At 42.0% G+C, this 17,526-nt stretch overlaps 1 protein-coding gene across 2 annotated transcripts in view; it reads right to left on the minus strand.

The window, feature by feature from the left end:
* Positions 1-277, minus strand: part of YPEL2 (yippee like 2) — a 59,273-nt gene extending 58,996 nt beyond the window's left edge. Inside the window, exon 1 of one of the 2 annotated variants that reach the window (XM_045525633.1) lies at positions 88-277. The gene's annotated coding sequence lies outside the window, so the exon portion shown is untranslated. The remainder of the gene's footprint in view (positions 1-87) is intronic. The other variant, XM_045525631.1, reaches the window with a different exon arrangement.
* Positions 278-17,526: the final 17,249 nt, after the last annotated feature.

Raw genomic sequence — 17,526 nt, forward strand, 5'->3', positions numbered from 1 at the left:
TGTCCAGCGCCGGGGACCGAAAGCCCGCGCTGACAGCGCACCCCACGCCCACGCGCGCGGCCCGCGCGGCGCTCCCGGCTCGCTCACCCGGCAGCAGGCTGCCCCGTCCGGCCGGCGCGGGGCTCGGCTCCGCGGGGGTGCGCGGCGGCAAAGGATGGCCCGGCTGGACCTCGCGCTCCCGGCTCGCTCTTAAAGCCACAGTCTCCGCCACTGCCGCGGCCGCCACTCCGCATCCCTCCGGTCGGGACCGGGGGCTGCCCCGTGACGGACGCGCCCCCGCACCTATCCCCTCAGCTCAGCACATAGCAACACGCTGCGGGTTGGCCCGGCACGGCCGCAGCCCATCCGCGTGGAGCCAATCAGCAGAGGACGGAACTCCGCCCCCCGCTTCCCCTGCCTCCCGCCCCCCACCCTCTGCCCCGGCCGGGCTTGGGTGCGGGGAGTGCGGCGGGTGTCTGGTCCGCCCCCAGTCGCGGCAACTGGCCGGGGGCTAAGGAGGAAGGGTGATAAACCTGGGAGGGCTGTCAGCGCCTGGGAGGAGGCTGTTTATTTGGGTTTGGGGTTTGTGCCCAGGTTAAGGCTGGGATTTCCAGAAGCTAAAGGGTGTGTGTGTTGGGCAGAGGCCAAGGTAGTAATTACCCCCTTAGCCGTAAGCCATCCCTAACCCAGAGCCTAAGTTACCAGAAGTGGCCCTTTGGGCCCAGGGGAGTTGAATTTAGTAAGATAGTGCCAGTCCCACCTGGCCCAGCTATTACCTGCTCAAAAGCTAGGCATTTCCCCTTTTCTCTCTGCCCTGCTAGTAATTTCACAGAGTTCAAGGTAAGGAAAGGAGCTTTAAGGGAATTGGAAGGCCCCCTATTGCTGCTGATTTTTCCATGGGTTTGGAGGGAGATGAGGATGGTTAACCCAGGAGAATAGGATGGTCAGAGTGACCAGAGGGGAGGAGTCCACGTTCTGGGTCAGTGGGGTGGTGCTTTTCAAGGAAGAAAAGGTTAAAAAATAAGCTCTTGGCAGTCAGGAAATCCAGGGAGGTACCAGGTGGGTGGAGTGGGGCAGAGTCTCCCAGCAGGAAAGCAGGTCAGTTTGATAAAGAATGCTGGCAGGGGCAAGGGAAAAGAGCAGGTCCTGCCTTGTCACTCAGCCACTGGTGTTCTGCAGCTCCTCAGAGAAAACTACATGTTTTATTATTGTGCAGCTATCAGGATGTGAGGTGCTTCAGGAGACACAGCTGACTCCAACCTCCTTCCATATACTGTTTTGCCCATAAACCCAGAAGGGTGGTAGGGCAGATCCCCAGGTGGCTCAAAACTTAACCTACAACTCCACTCAACTGTCTTTAAAATATATTTGGTCAACCAAGTTGTATTCAGTTAATATACATTGCATACTTGGGTGTGAATCCAGTCCCTAAAGTTAGTAAAAACAACAAAACACCTCAAATGCATCAGTATCATGGCACTTACGTATCAGCCCCTAGGGACTATGTCCTTGTTCTCAATGGACTAGTTTGGAGAGTCTAAAAAAATGCTTTCAGAGAAGAAAGAATCACAAACAAAAACCATTTAACATTTAATCCTTAATGTAAGAAGATGTGATAGATTCTTTAGATTATCAAAAGCTTGCTGTCTAGCCCTGATCTGCCTCTTGGGCAAGTTTTTTGTCTCTCTGGGCCCAGGTTTCCACAGTTTAAAACAAGGAAGTTTGAAATAGGATGATCTGTCAAGTCTCATAGTCCCTTCCAGCTCTGAAATTCTAAGTAGGGCCAGAAAGTCAAATCTGTTACAACGTTTCCGCAATATTGTGCTGGTGAATATTTGTGTTGCCACATCACCACTTCCTAACAGTAGATGCTGCATTAGTTTAGCACCCTAAGATATTGGTATGTTATGTAACAAGACTGGTGGCTACTGTTTCTGTTTAAATAAAAGATAATGTTAGCTGAAGAGGACTGGCCTGGTGCAGTGGTTTCAGAGGGAGCTCTGAGGACCCCTGCAGGCCTGCTGTGTGTATGCAGGGGATTGGAGGAGGCCCCCAGACCTTAGGACAGGGAGACAGAGAACCAGCCAGCCAACAAAAAAATATCTATTAAGCATGATCCTGCCCCCCCTAGTCAAAAAGAGCTAAGCATTGTGAGTTGGCAAAGAAGAGAGAAGTGAAACAAAGAAGTGGATGAAACAAAGTAGTAAAAGAGACTGCGCTTCCTTTCTGAATCCAAACACCTTGAATTGTTCCTCAGAGTATTTACTCAGTGTCTATTATGAGCAGAATTTCCTGCTTGACTTGGATGACGTAGTCTGAAGAATCTGTTGGACCTGGTGGCCTATGCCTGTAGTCCCAGCTACTTGGGAGGCTGAGGCAAGAGGATCACTTGAGCCCAGGAGTTCCAGACCAGCCTGGGCAACACAGCAAGACCCCATGTCAAAAAAATTAATTAAAAAAAAAATATTCTGAAGAAACTACTGAGGAGAGAGAAGCCAAGGCCAATGGAGACTTTGTGAGCATAGACAGACATTTTTCCTGGAGGGCAAAAAAGATGGAGAGAGGTAGGGAGAGACATAAACAAATTTGTTCAGAGTCAGCCAGAGGGTTTAAAAAAAAAAAAAACCTTGACGGTAAAAGTTTGAGAGGTTCCTGGCTTCACAGACAGAATAGCAGCCTGGCTTTGTCAGTAGAACAGTACCCCTGTCTCCTCTGTGAAGCCAAATTCGTTCATTCCCAAATCCTTCACAGCCATTCTTTTCCTGTATTCTCTCCCACTAATCCTATGTTGCCAATCAGTGCTACTACTACTGTGAACAAGGTAACTTTTATATGTTTTATCTTACGCAACCTCTCAGAGCATTTGAAATAATTAACTACATCTTCCTTTCCCTCACCTGCCCCCAAATCCATCAGCCTGTCCTTTCAGCATTACTTCAAAAATATATATTTGCTCTGAACGCATTTGCCTCTACTGCTACCACCCTGGTTGGAAGCCACCAATATCCTAGAGTAAGTAACAGCCTCCACACTGATCTCCCTGCGTTCAGTCCTTTCTCTACACAGCAGCCAGATGGTACTTCTTCAAAACAAACTCCTTATGGTGGCCCACAGGCCCTGCTAACCAGGCCTGCCAACCTCTCCGGTCTTCCACCATCTGTCCTTCTCAAACTGCTGCAGTCAAGCTGGCCTTCTTTCTGTTCCTCAAAAATACCAGGCCTGTTCCTGTTCAAGGGTGTTTTTGTTTGCTGTTCCTTCTGCCTGGAACACTTTGCCCCAAGAAAGCTGCCTCTTCACCTTTTGGTTCTCAGGTCAAATCTCCAGAGAAGTCTCCCTGAGCACCTCACCTTACATGCCTGGCCCCCCAATCATAACTTCTCCCAATTTATTTTCTTCCTGACACATATCACTCTCTGAAATCATCTAGTTCACTTTTGTCTGTTTGTTTGAGACAGTCTCACTCTGTCATCCTAGGTAGAGTGCAGTGGCATCATCACAGCTCACTGCAACTTCCAACTCCTGGGCTCAAGCGATCCTCCTGCCTCAGCCTCCCAAGTAGCTGGGACTACAGGCACACGCCAACACACTGGCTAATTTTTCTATTTTTTGTAGAGATGGGGTCTTGCTTTTGCTCAGGCTGATCTTGAACTCCTGACCTCAAGCAACCCTCCTATCTTGGCCTCCCAGAGTGCTAGGATTATAGGCCTATTTTTGTTTGTTTTCTATCCCAGCCAGCTCTAAACTGTAAACTCCATGAAAGCATCAGGGACCTTACCTGTCTTGCTTCCTGTTGTGTCTCCAGTGCCAAGAACAGTGTCTAAGCACTCAAGAAACAATTGTTGGTTGAGTGAATATCTGAACAAATGAATGAATATGCTTACTGTCTCATAGCTTTGTCCCTGCAATTTTGTTCACTTGGAATGTTGTTCTCTCCTTTGTCCACCTTCCCTACCCCTCTGTTCTTTCCTTTCTTCATCCCATCTCCCATCCATTTGCATGATGATTCAGTCCAAAGATCAGATCAAATGTCACTTCTTTGGGGGAGTTTACCCTAGCCTCCCCAGCAAAATTAATTTTTCCCTTTTCAGTACCCTGCATAGCACTTTATTCATAGCTCCGTTATATCACCCAACACTTCATACTCCCAATTAAGAGTTTTCTGTGATGTGTCCTCTCTGCCAGTCCCTCCTGGGCTGGAACCTTATCAGATCATCCTTATATTTTCAGCACCTGACACACGGTAGGCCCTTTCTAAAAGTTTATATCTGAGTTGAATCCGATGGGGATCCAAGCAGAAATGGATAGCGTCTGTTCTCAGAGTATACTGATCACCACCAGATAGCAGCCTTTGTAGTATGATAACATTAAACCTGAAACTTCAGATATTCTATTATAAAAGGGGCAACCTATATTTTAAAAGTCACAGTACGATAGAAACTTCCTGAAGGCTAACAGCTACAGGCTCTCACACCACCATACCACCTGGGGAATCAAGCAGCTCTGCCTGTGTGGGAGGGGGAGTTGCTCCTCCCAGGCCTCACTGTACGCCCCTGACCCCACCAGTAAAGTCCCATGACATTACATCACAAAGGAGAGCCTGGTGCAATCTTCCTGTGGACAGATTATGGTAACAGTGCTTTGTTTCTTTATGTACAATAAATGTTTTCTCTGATCCCTGTCCAAGTCTCTCATTTTCAGTCATGAAAGTGGCTGATTATGTGCATTTCAAACTGTTAATGGGCAAGTGTTGTACCGTGGCCTTCCTGAACGTCCCTTAACAAAACAGCTGCTACCATTTATTGAGCACATATTGTATACAGAACAGTTTCTAGCCTATCCAGTTATATTTAATCCTCAAAGCAACCAGAAAGATAGATATTCCCCACCATTTTTAAAAAGAGCTGATGCTATGGAATTTGAACCCTGATCTATCTGGCTTCAAAGCCCACTCATTCTTTTTCTTTTATACCATCAAAGAGTAAAACTGCTTACCTTCTGTTATCCTGAAATATCCTAACCACTTTTACAAGGAAACTCGCCCAAACATCAAACTACTCCACAAAGCAAAACCCCATGCCAACCTGAACGGCCTAGAAGCAAAAGTGGTAAGAGCTTAACACCTCCCTTTTAACAGTAACAATAATATTTATTGGGTGCTTCCCATATTCTAGAAACTGGTATAGATACTTCACATGCATTGTGTAATTTAATCTTCACAACTTTATGAAGATACCATAAGTCTACATACTTTAACCACATTTCCAAAATCCAAAAAGCACTCTTTGCACCCTGCCTTTGGCTCTCTTTACCTGCTGAGACAATGGGTCTGGTCGTCATCTGTGGTGTATGTACCATGCTCTGTAAACCCATATATTGCTCTTGCCCTATAATCCTATCTTTTTCTCCTCAATAAACCTCATTTTTGTGCCTTCCTAAAAAAAAAAAAAAAATCCAAAAATCTCTGAAAATCCAGTTAGTTTGATGCAGTTCATTTGATGGCAAACATACTTACTGGAAGGGTATCCAAAGTTACATGGTGGAGAGCAAGATGTATATAACCCTATGGCAAGAAGTAGCAAACAAGAATCCACTCTATTATAGTGCTCAACAAATATATGTTGAATGAATGAAGAGTGAACAAACTCCAAGATTTAAGTGGAAAAAAAAAGCATAGTATGGAACAATTTTATAAAGTATGTCACTTTTTTTTTTTTTTTTTTTAAACAGAGTCTTGCTCTGTTGCCCGGGCTAGAGTGAGTGCCGTGGCATCAGCCTAGCTCACAGCAACCTCAAACTCCTGGGCTTAAGCGATCCTACTGCCTCAGCCTCCCGAGTAGCTGGGACTACAGGCATGCACCACCATGCCCAGCTAATTTTTTTTTATATGTATTTTTTTTTAGTTGGCCAGATAATTTGTTTCTATTTTTTAGTAGAGACGGGGTCTCGCTCTTGCTCAGGCTGGTCTCAAACTCCTGACCTCGAGTGATCCACCCGCCTCGGCCTCCCAGAGTGCTAGGATTACAGGCGTGAGCCACCGCGCCCGGCCCTTTTTTTTTTTTTAAAGACAGGATCTCGCTATGTTGCCCATGCTGGAGTGCAATGGCTATTCACAGGTGCAATCATAGTGCACTGCAGCCTCGAACTCTTGACTTCAAGCGATCCTCCCTCCTCAGCCTCCTGAGTAGCTGGGACTATAGGCATGTGTCATTGCACCTGGCTTGTTTTTAAATATATATTTATATACAGTATGTACACAAGTATGCTTGAATATGTCTTTATTATCACCAGGAGAATGTGCAAGAACCTGATAACTGTGGTTGTTCCTGGGGGGAAAAATTGGGAGATTAAGGGTTAAGGAAGGAGGGAGCCTTACCTTTCCATTTAATATCATGTATGTGCATTACCTATAAAACAATAAAATTAAATCTTCTAAGGAAGAAATTAAAAAAAAAAAACAACCCAACAAGGACTATAAAGTCCAATCTGTAAAACCCTCTGCTATAAACTGTCTTTTGGTTATGACAGATTTATTCTTCTTTTTGTCCTTAATTGATTGCAGACAAACTGGATGTGGGATCCTTTTTGTTTCTAGTTCCTAGCAGATATACTTAAAGCATAGCATAAGTTATCACAAAATTCCATCTCAATACATCTTTAAATGTTTTAGAGCAGTAATTTTCAAACTCAGGGGAAACCTCCCCAATTCCTGGAAAGCCTTGTAGGTGAACTTATTCTCTCTGAGGAGAGAATAAGTTAGTTCACTCTGATTCCTTCAACCAGATTAGCTCTTTTAGCTGTGTTGCTTCTAAGTTTAAGTAAAACTCTCTGTTCAATAGTGAAACACAATGCCTATGGTTCCCTCCATACTCTGTGGTTCTGTATAGAGCTGTGTAGTCCATAAGCACTCCCAAAACTTCAGATAAAGTTCCCCTCAGAGAATGACAATAAGGAGAATCAAATGTGCAGGAAGAGATGGAACATCTACACAAAAGGCTCACCTTGTCAGCAAGTGGGTGGCTAGAGATTTAGCTAATTTCAGGGATTAGGGCATAATTTTTAGGCAGAACAATTGTATATTGCTATTGTATCCAAAGCTGTAGAATAGTCTCTGAGTGAATCTATTGTATTGTATATTGTCTGAAGAATAGCCTCATTCATTACTGAGGTATCCCAGGGAGGAACAGGAATGCCACAACTGGAGGGGCTGACAGTGGCACCTCACTCACTGGTTTCTTCTCAGCATATTGTGTGGCACCTTGCAGTTAACTGTGTCCTGTTTACTGGTTTTACAGATTATATTACAGTATTCCTTTCTACAAAGTTAATCCTCACAAAATGGACAAGGGCTTAACAAGATTTCTGCAAAGTAGCCACAAATTGAAGGTAATATTAATAATTAAAGCACAAGAAAACGGTTACCTTTAATACATTTGCCAGCCTATTTGTCAGCCACATTACTCAGTAAAAGCAATAACCTTCTTGTCATATCTGATAAGATGATATGCAAAAAAGTCTAAATTATCCACAGATGATTTTTTAAATGGATATGCAATTTTTTTTTTGGTTAGGAATGTATGATCAGAAAAATTTAGAGATCCCTGGTCTAAAAAAGTAACCCCTGAAGAGCAAGAATTTGCTCCAACATTGTGCAAGCAGAAAGTATCCAGCCAGAGTCTGAGGGATTTGCTCTAATGGGTCACCCCTACAGAGGGTCTGAATGAATCCAGCAACTGTAGCTTGATGGTCCTATCCTTTAAGATTTTTCAACTAATTTTTTAATTATATCCTTGATTTTCAAATATAACTTATGGTTCTAATTTAGCTTCCCTATTGTATTTCTTATAGGGAAAGAAAGCACCATTCAGTGATAATGTCTGGTCATTGCATAATTCAGTATTGGTCTCTTGTGAACTTGGTTAACATGGACCCATCCATCCACAAGAGACTGCTCACCTCCACATGTTATGACAAAACGAGTTCCTAAATTTGTTAAAATGATTGATATGTAGACTCTAGAGGACAGTGACCTTCAGATTCTGCAGGTGATTTCTCCAACTCAGCACTCTCTCTTGGCAATGCTGTAACCTAAATTCTTCTGCAGAAGACCCTGAGAAGCAATCTGGGCTTTGTCTCCAAAGGAAGGGAGTTTCTAGCTCTGAATTTTATTAATTCTGCAGGACTTTTAATGTTATCCTTGCCTAACAGCTTTTTCTTCTGTGGCCTCAGTTTTTGAACAGTGTTTATTCACTAACTCAAAAGTTTAATTGTTGCTCTGCTCTGATTGGCACTGAGGCCCAAGCTCACAACAAAGGTTTGTCAGACAACAAAACAACCAAGATAAACGGACACACAGAGCAGAGTTTCCAAAGGCTCAGAGCAGCCTGATATCCCAGCACACTACCACGGAGAGTGCTAAGTAATTGCATGGCCAGCTCTACCCATCCTTTCTGCTGCATAATCCCTCCCGTGACTGGGCTCTTCCTTCTCTGTATAAAACTGAAATAGATCCATTTCCTTTAGTCAAATGACAACATCATCTGCTGTCCTAGCAGCTTGGCTGATCAGACTTTTATTTTAGCCTCACTGCCTGATTGGAATACTCCAACTCCAGCAATTTCTTGGGGTGAGGAGCAGCCTATGCAGGAAGGGTACTATTTGAGCCCCATAGAACTGGACTGACTTTAGATCAATTAGGAATAGTTTTTAGCCTTGGTTATATATGACAATCACCTGGAGAGGTTTTTAAACACACCAATGCAGTGCTCTACTGCTAGGCGACTCTGACTTAATTGGTGTGGATGCATTTTAAAGCTCCCCAGGTGATAAGAGCAATCAGTAATGAGGATCATGGACTTGGGATCTTCTATTCAAAGGGGAGGATTTGAAGCTGACAAAATTCTAAGCCTTCTGATCCAAAGTGCCCCTCATTCATCTCCACACATTCCATTTTGAAATTATCTCACAGACATATCTGCAAAAAGCTGCAAAAGTAAAAATGTGTTCATGATACAAAGCCATACTTCACAGGCTGCAAGACATTTTCTTATATATTCTTTCATTTGACCCTTAAAATAGCCCAGTGAGGTAAGCAGAGCAGGTATTATTATCCGCAATTTTCTGTAAGGAAATTGATATATCCTGAGTGAAATGAGGACCCAGGCTTCTGGTTTTTGTTCAGTGCCATTTAATTACATCATACATACTCTGCAGCAACAGTGAATAACCTCAACTATCACATCTAGGGAGGAAATACTGTGCGGGAGTTAGGAGCAAATATTTTAAAATGAGATGATAGGACCTGGGCTTGAATTTTAGTTTTGTCATTTAGTAGCTCTTTGATCTTGAGCAGATATATAATCTCTTTGAGACTCAATTTTCCTCCCATGAATATGGTACTGGGATATAGTACCAACTTCAAAGGGATAACAGTGAGATACAATAGTTGATATTCACATCATATGATCATGCCACATTTACCTACCTGTTAGAATAGCAAGGACTCTTTAAAGTAGTTGGAGCTGGGTGTGGTGGCTTGTTCCTGTAATCTCAGCTACTCCAGAGGCTGAGGTGGGAGGATTGCTTGAGGTCAGGAGTTCGAGACCAGCCTCATCAAGAGCAAGACCCTGTATCTACTAAAAATAGAAAAAAAAAATTATCCAGGCATGGTGGTGCATGCCTGTAGTCCCAGCTACTCAGGAGACTGAGGCAGAAGGATTGCTTGAGCCTAAGAGTTTGAGGTTGCTGTGAGCTAGGCTGACACCGCAGCACTCTAGCTCAGGCAATAGAGTGAGACTCTTGTCTCAAAAAATAAATAAATACATAAATAGTAGTTGAGCTCCTTCATTCTATTAAAAGTTTTCTTTGGTATCAACCTTTGCCTTTCCTGACCTGATACTGCTGCATAAAGGCATCAATTGGGTTGTGAAGGTAACATTTCTCATTATGGTCATCAAATGATTCCCTTTAGATCAGAAATCAGAATTCTAGCAAATCCATCACTTTAAAGTCTTCTTCACTTATTTTACTAAGGCAGTCCTTGATCAAATGCTTTATAAAAATTAATATACAAATGTTTAGAGCAGTTTTAGATTTACATAAAAATTGAGCAGAGTATGGAGTTCTCATATAACCTGCCCTGGCACAGCTTCCCCTGTTATTAATATTTTATGTTAGTATGATACATTTGCCACAGTTAATGAACCAATATCAATACATTATTATTAACTTAAGCCAATAATTATTCAGATTTCCTTAGTTTTCACCTAATGTCCTTTTTCTGTTCCAGGATCCCATCTAGGAGACCACATTACATTTAAAAGTTGCCATGTCTCCTTAGGCTTCTCTGGGCTATGACACCTTCTCAGATATTCCTTGTTTTTGATGGCCTTGAAAGTTGGTTTTTTTTTTTTTTTTTTTGCTTTGTTTTGTTTTTGAGACAGGGTCTTGCTGTGTTGCCCAGGCTAGAGTGCAGTAAAGTCATCATAGTTCACTGCAACCTCAAACTCCTGGGCTCAAGTGATCCTACTGCCTCAGCCTCCTGAGTAGCTGGGACTATAGGTGTGTGCCACCATGCCTGTCTGATTTTTCTATTTTTTGTAGAGACGGGTCTCACTATGTTGCTCATGCTGGTCTTGAACTCTTGGACTCAAGTGATCCTCCCACTGTGGCTTCCCAAAGTGCTGAGATTACAGGCCTGAGCCACTGTACCTGGCCAGCATCAATAGTTTTGAGGCGTTCTGGCCAGGTGTATTGCAGGGTGCCCCTCTACTGGAATTTACTTGATGTTTTTCTCATGAATAGACTGGAGTAATGCATTTTTGTGAGGAAGACCACAGAGGTAAATTGCCATTTTCATCACATCATATCAAGGGTAGATACCATCAATATGATTTATTGGTGTTGATGTTGACCGGGATCACCTGGCTGAGGCAGTGTTTGTCAGGTTATTCCACTGTAGTTACTCCCCCCACCCCTTTCCATACTATACTTTTCGTGGGGTTTTTTGTTTGTTCGTTTTTTCCATACTATGCTCTTTGGAAGGAAGTTGCCATGCCAGCCCACACTTAAGGAGTGAAGAGTTATGCTCCCCTCCTTTACAGTAGAGTATTTACATAATTTATTTGAAATTCTTCCACGTGGGAAATTGATCAAAAGCTTTAGTGTGTAAACCTGTTGTTAACCACCCAAGCAAGTTACAGCAATCTATTTGGTGGTGCCCATAGTCCTGTATTTTTCAGATTAGAGCCATAATGGGGTCTAGGGAGACCTCTTGTGGTTAAATAGGAACATAACCAGCCAGCTACAGGCTCTCCCTTTATGCCATTGACATTCCTTCAGTCCAGTGCTTTTCAACCAGGGGAAATTTTTTCCCCTTGGCCCCAGCGAACATTTGGCAATATCTGGAGACATTTTTGGTTGTCACATCTTTGGTGGAGTGATGCTACTGGCACATAGCAAGTAGAGGCCAGAGATGCTGCTGAACGTACTACAAAGCATAAGACTCGCACACCAGAAAATTATCCAAGCTAATGTGGCCAATAATGCCGAGGTTGAGAAAACCTGTGGCCCACAGCTTTATAAAGGTTACAGATATTCTCAAAGGAATATGTTATAATGGGGAGAAGGAAAAGACTCTATTTTGTGAAGAAAGAATGTACAGCTGGAAAGGTAGCAGAATATGCCACACCAAATTATGTCACTTTGGCATATTGATTATTTGGAGCTGAAGACAATTGAGAAGTAGACACAAGAGAAGCTCTCTGCCCTTCCCCTATTTGCCTAAAAGCAGGACATAAATTTGTAAATGTTTCCTCCTCTGTCCTTTCTACCAAGGACAGAAGTTAATCACTGGAGACAACTCTAGACCTTTATCAGGCCACAGAGGGCACCCAAGGAATCTGGTACAGCAAATCTTACTAACCAGCCCTTATCTTCTGTTAGTTTCCCTCATATATTCATCTTCCCACAATTTGCCCTCCTCTAGAAACTCAAAGTCCTGGCTGGGCCCAGTGGCTCCCACCTGTAATCCTAGCACTCTGCGTAAGCCAAGGCAGGAGTGATCCTTTGAGATCAGGAGTTAGAGACCAGCCTGGGCAACATAGCAAGACCCCACATCTACAAAAAATTTTTTACAAAATTAGCCAGGCATGGTGGCTCACACCTCTAGTCCCGGCTACTCGGGAGATTGAGACAGGAGGATCTCTTGAGCCCAGGAGTTCCAGGCTGCAGTGAGCTATAATCACACCACGGCACAACAGTCTGGGCAACACAGTGAGACTCTGTCTCAAAAAAAAAAAAAAAAAGGTGCAATATAAATCTAGGTTCTAACCACCTTTGATTTACTCATCACTGAGTACTCCTGTATGTATGTGAAAGAATGTGTTAATAAAGTCTCAAATTCCTGGCCTCAAGAGATCCTCCCTCCTCAACCTCCCTGGTAGCTGGGATTACAGGTGCATGAGCCAACACCCCCCCCCCCCCACAAAAGCTCTCCTACAAGCTCAACCCTATTGATCATGGAAGAGACAAAGAAATGGTGAGGCAACTTCTGGAAATGCAGTTGCTATTTGGGCCAACCTTGTGCACATGGATATAAGTGACAAGAGCTCATGCCGTGGAGCTGAACAGAAGCAATAAATGGGAAGCTGTTCTGACAGGAAGAGGTGCAAGAAGAGGAAGAAAGTGGATCAGAGCCAGTGTTTATTTATTTATTTACTATTTTATTTTATTTTATTTTATTTTTCAGAGACAGGTTCTTGCTATGTTGCCCAGGCTGCTCTCAAACTCCTAGCCTCAAATAATCCTCCCACCTCAGCCTCCCAAATAGCTGGGGCTACAGGTGTGAGACACTGTGCCTGGCTCCTAGAAAAAAGTTTCCATAAATGATGTAATATTTGGTACATGATACTAGGGTAAAAAAAAATTCACCAGGCAAAGAAAGGGGACAGTGCACTCTTTAGAGCAGAATGAACTCATGTACAGATACTGGAAGTTGTGAAGGGCTGAGGTAAGGTACATGTGGATTGTTTGAGAGGTGTTGAATAGCACTGTCTGCACAGAGAACAGTACATTTGTTTGATGCAGCTGAAGTTTAGGTATTTGGAATGGGAATGGATTTTGGAAATGTAGGTAGAGCTGTAATATGTTAAGGAGTTTGAACTTTATCATAACAGTAACAGGATGAGCAAAGGTTTTGAAGCAGGAGCTTTGATCAGAATTTGTTTTTGACAAAGATCATTCTGACACCAAGCGTGGCTTGGAATGGGAAGAGAAGAGGCTGGAAGGGTGGTGGAGTCACAGTGGGAAGGGCATTGCATACCAGAGGGAGCTTAACCTTCCATTGGCTTAACCTGCCATTTGGAACTTAACTTGAAGGCAATGGGAGTGATAGGGTTAAATAAGTCATAAAGTATTATAATACTTTATAAGATACACTGTGACGATGAATGGCACAGATAGTAATAACTGTGGGTGTTCAGGGGAGGGAATTATCACCACATAGGAAGATAATCTTGTCTTTGATGTCAAACCTGGGAATCCCTGCTGTTCCACTCCTTACCTGTGAACAAATTCTATAGCCCTTGAGCCGCATTTTCCTGACCTATAATTAAATAATGAGTCCAAGAATACCTACATAAGTACCTGTTATGAGGATTAAGTGAGAAAAATCTGTTAAGTGCCAAATACATAGTAGGTACTCAATGAACATTAACTCTGACCGTACCAGCTCCTACCTTGATTGAGTTTATAGTTGAGAAATTCACATTTTTATTTATCACCGTTTCATGATCCTGTACTTCTCAAAACCCTCTACCCATTTCATTTCCCATCCCTACCTTTATTGAGGTAACTGACAAATAAAGATTGTATATATTTAAAGCATGCCATTTGATGTTTTTAATATACATATACATTGTGAAATAATCACCCTATTAAGCTAATTAACATATCCATCACCTCTCATAGTTGCCATTTTCTTTTTCTTTTGTGGTGAGAACACTTAAGACCCATCCTTTTAGCAAATTTCAAGTATACGATACGGTATTGTTAACTGTAATTACCTTGCTATACGTTAGACTTTCAGAACTTATTCATCTTACATAACTGAAACTCTGTAATCCTTGATGAACATCTCCTCTTTTTCCCCTCCCTCCAGCCCCTGGCAACTATCATTCTACTCTCTTTTTCTGTGAATTTGACTACTTTAAATTCCACATATAAATGAGATCGTGTAGTATTTGTCTTTCTTTGTCTGGCTTATTTCACTTAGCATAATGTTCTCCAGGTTCATCCATGTTGTCACAAACGGCAGGATTTCCTTCTTTTTAAAAACTCTATAATGTTCTACTTCATATGTATCCCACATTTTCTTTATCCATTCATCCATTGACATTTAGGTTATTTCCATAGCTTAGGTATTATGAATAATGCTTTAGTGAACATAGGAGTGCAGATATCTCTTTGACATACTGATTTCATTTCTGGGCATATTTGGATATATGCCCAGAAGTGGGATTGCTAGATCTATGGTAAGATAGTTCTATTTTTAATTTTTTGAGGAACCTCAATACTGCTTTCTGTACTGTTGGCTGTACCTACCCATTTCATTTTTCACATCTACATTCTTGCACTTAAATTCCACATTAAACATTATGTTAAGTGAAATACGCCAGGAACAAAAAGTTAAACACCACATGATCTCACTCATTTGTGGAAGCTGAAGCAAGATGATCATCATAGAGCTAAAAAGTAGAAAGGGGATGCTAAAGAATGGGGAGGGTAGGAGAAAGAGAAGGATAGGAAGAGATTTGTTGGCCTGTGCGGTGGCTCACGCCTGTAATTCTAGCACTCTGGGAGGCCGAGGTGGGTGGATCCTTTGAGCTCAGGAGTTCGAGACCAGCCTGAGCAAAAGCGAGACCCCAGTCTCTACTAAAAAATAGAAAGTAATTAGCTGGACAACGAAAAATATATATAGAGAAAATTAGCCAGGCATGGTGGCGCATGCCTGTAGTCCCAGCTACTCGGGAGGCTGAGGAAGGAGGATTGCTTGAGCCCAGGAGTTTGAGTTTGCTGTGAGCTAGGCTGACACCACAGCACTCTAGCCTGGGCAACAGAGTGAGACTCTGTCTCAAAAAAAAAAAAAAAAAAGATTTGTTAAAGGAGACAAAATTACAGCTAGATGACAGCTAGATGGGAGGAATAAGTTCTAGCGTTCTGTACCACTGTAGGATGACTATGGTTAACAATAATGTATACTTTCAAATAGTCAGAAGGATATTGAATGTTCCTGACACAAAAAAATGGTAAGTGGGATGAGAGATATGTGAATTTCCCTGAGCTGATCATTGTATATTATCTGTATTGAAATATCATTATGTACCCCATGAACATGTACAATTATTATTTATCAATTTAAAAAATATAAAATAATTTTAAAAATAAATTCCTCCTTAAGACAAATTTCTTTTTGTTGTATATTTCTTATCCTTTCCCTGTGAGGTGTTCTAGATCTAGAGGGACCACTTCCTCTACCCTGTCCATTTCACCCTGTACACATAACACATTACTTAAGATTTGTTTTGCTAATTCTGCCTGGCCCAGGGTCAAAGTTCTTGACTATGGCACAAGCAATCTAGCTTAGAAAGACAATGGCTTATTTATTTTCCTCTTCTGGCTTCTGAGGAAATAGTACTGAACAACTCAGCAATCTTTGGAAACTGAGAAACCTAAACCAACATCCCCCATTCTACTGCCTTCTTAGCTTTGGGCTCAGAAGTCCACCAACTAACATTTTCCAAAAAAAAATCTCAGTACCTGAAACCCAAAGACTGATCTCATTGTCCCCAAACCCATTTTTCAATCTGTAATCAGCTTTTAAATTAGTCATGGTGTTCACTATCAGGAAAAAGGAATATCTCATATTCCAGACAAAAATTCATTTGTAAGTGGATCCAGAGCTGAAGCAGCAATATAGTAATTTGTTTATTTAACAAATATTTTTTGAGACCTTCTATGTGTCAAGCATTGTTCTAAGCTCTGAGATACAGCAGTAAACAAAACAAATTCTTCACTCTCATGGAGCTTATATCCTGGTGGGAAGAGACAGATAAGCAAATATATCAATATATGTAAAATATGGCAGCTGGTAATATGTGCTAGGGATGAAAATAAAACAAGACAAAGGGGAGAGATAATGAGAAGATAAAAAGGGCTATTTTGCATAGGTAGATTTGTTGGGTTTTTTTTCTTTCTCTCTTTTTCTTTCTTTCTTTCTTTTTTTTAAGACAGCGTCTTGCTCTGTTGCCTGGGTTAGAGTGCAGTGGTGTCATCATAGCTCACTACAACCTCAAACTCCTTAGTTCAAGCCATCCTCCTGCCTCAGCCTCCTGAGTTGCTGAGAATACAAATGCATACCACCATGCCTGGCTAATTTTTTAAATTTTTTGTAGAGGCGGGAGTCTCGCTATGTTACTGAAGTTGTTCTAGAACTCCTGGCCTCAAGCAATCCTCCTACCTTGGCCTCCCAAAGTGCTGGGATTACAGATGTGAGCCACTGCACCTGGCCTATTTCTCTTTTCTTAATTATCATACATATTAGAAAGTGTAGGGCTATGTGCAATGTCATGAATTCTTGGAAAACACTCAGATAACCACTGTGAAGATCAAGAAATAGAATTTTTACAGTATCCTAGAAGGTTCCCTTGTGCCCCTTCCCAGTCAGTGCCCTCCAAGAGTGAACTATTATACTGTTCTGACTTCTATCACCATTGATGAGTTTTACCTGTTCTTGAACCTCACATAAATAGAATTATAAAGTATATATCCGTTTGTGTCTGGCTTCTTTCACTCAATATAATATCTTGTGAGGTGAGATTAATCTATATTATTGCGAGTGAAGGTAGTTGTTCTCTGTATCATTATATAGTAATCTATTACATGATTATATTACAATTTATCCATTCTCCTGTTGATACATTTGAATGATTTCCAGTTTGGGGTTATTGTGAATAAAGCTGCTATCAATGTTCTTCTCTATGTCTTGTGGTGTGCATATGTACTTATTTCTTTCGGGTATATGCTTAGGGGTATAATTGCTGGGTCATGGAGTAGGTACATGTTAAGCTTTAGTAACTAATGATGAACAATGATGGAACCAATTTACCTTCTCACCATCAGAATATGAGAATTCAAGTTCCTTCACAACCTTGCCAACTCTTGATCTTGTCAGGTGTTCTCATTTTAGCCATTCTATGTGTATGTAAAGTGACTTTTAAGCAGAGACCTGAAGGAAGTATGCTCTGCTTGGAACACTTTGCCTCTAAAAGAGAAATACAAAAGCCTCGAGGCAGGAATGTGATGGTGAGAAGCAGCAAGAGGCCAGTGTGGCTGGAACTGAGTAAGCAACGGGAAGGATGATAGGAGATGAGGTAAGAGGGACAGGGGCTGAGGCAAAAGATAAAGTGAGCCATTGGATCCAGCCTTTGGATTTTTTGTTGAGGAAGAGGAAATCATTAGAGGATTTGGGCCAAGGAAAGACATGATCTGATT

Source organism: Lemur catta, chromosome 15 (genome assembly GCF_020740605.2).
Source record: "Lemur catta isolate mLemCat1 chromosome 15, mLemCat1.pri, whole genome shotgun sequence".
Classification (NCBI taxonomy): Eukaryota; Metazoa; Chordata; class Mammalia; order Primates; family Lemuridae; genus Lemur; species Lemur catta.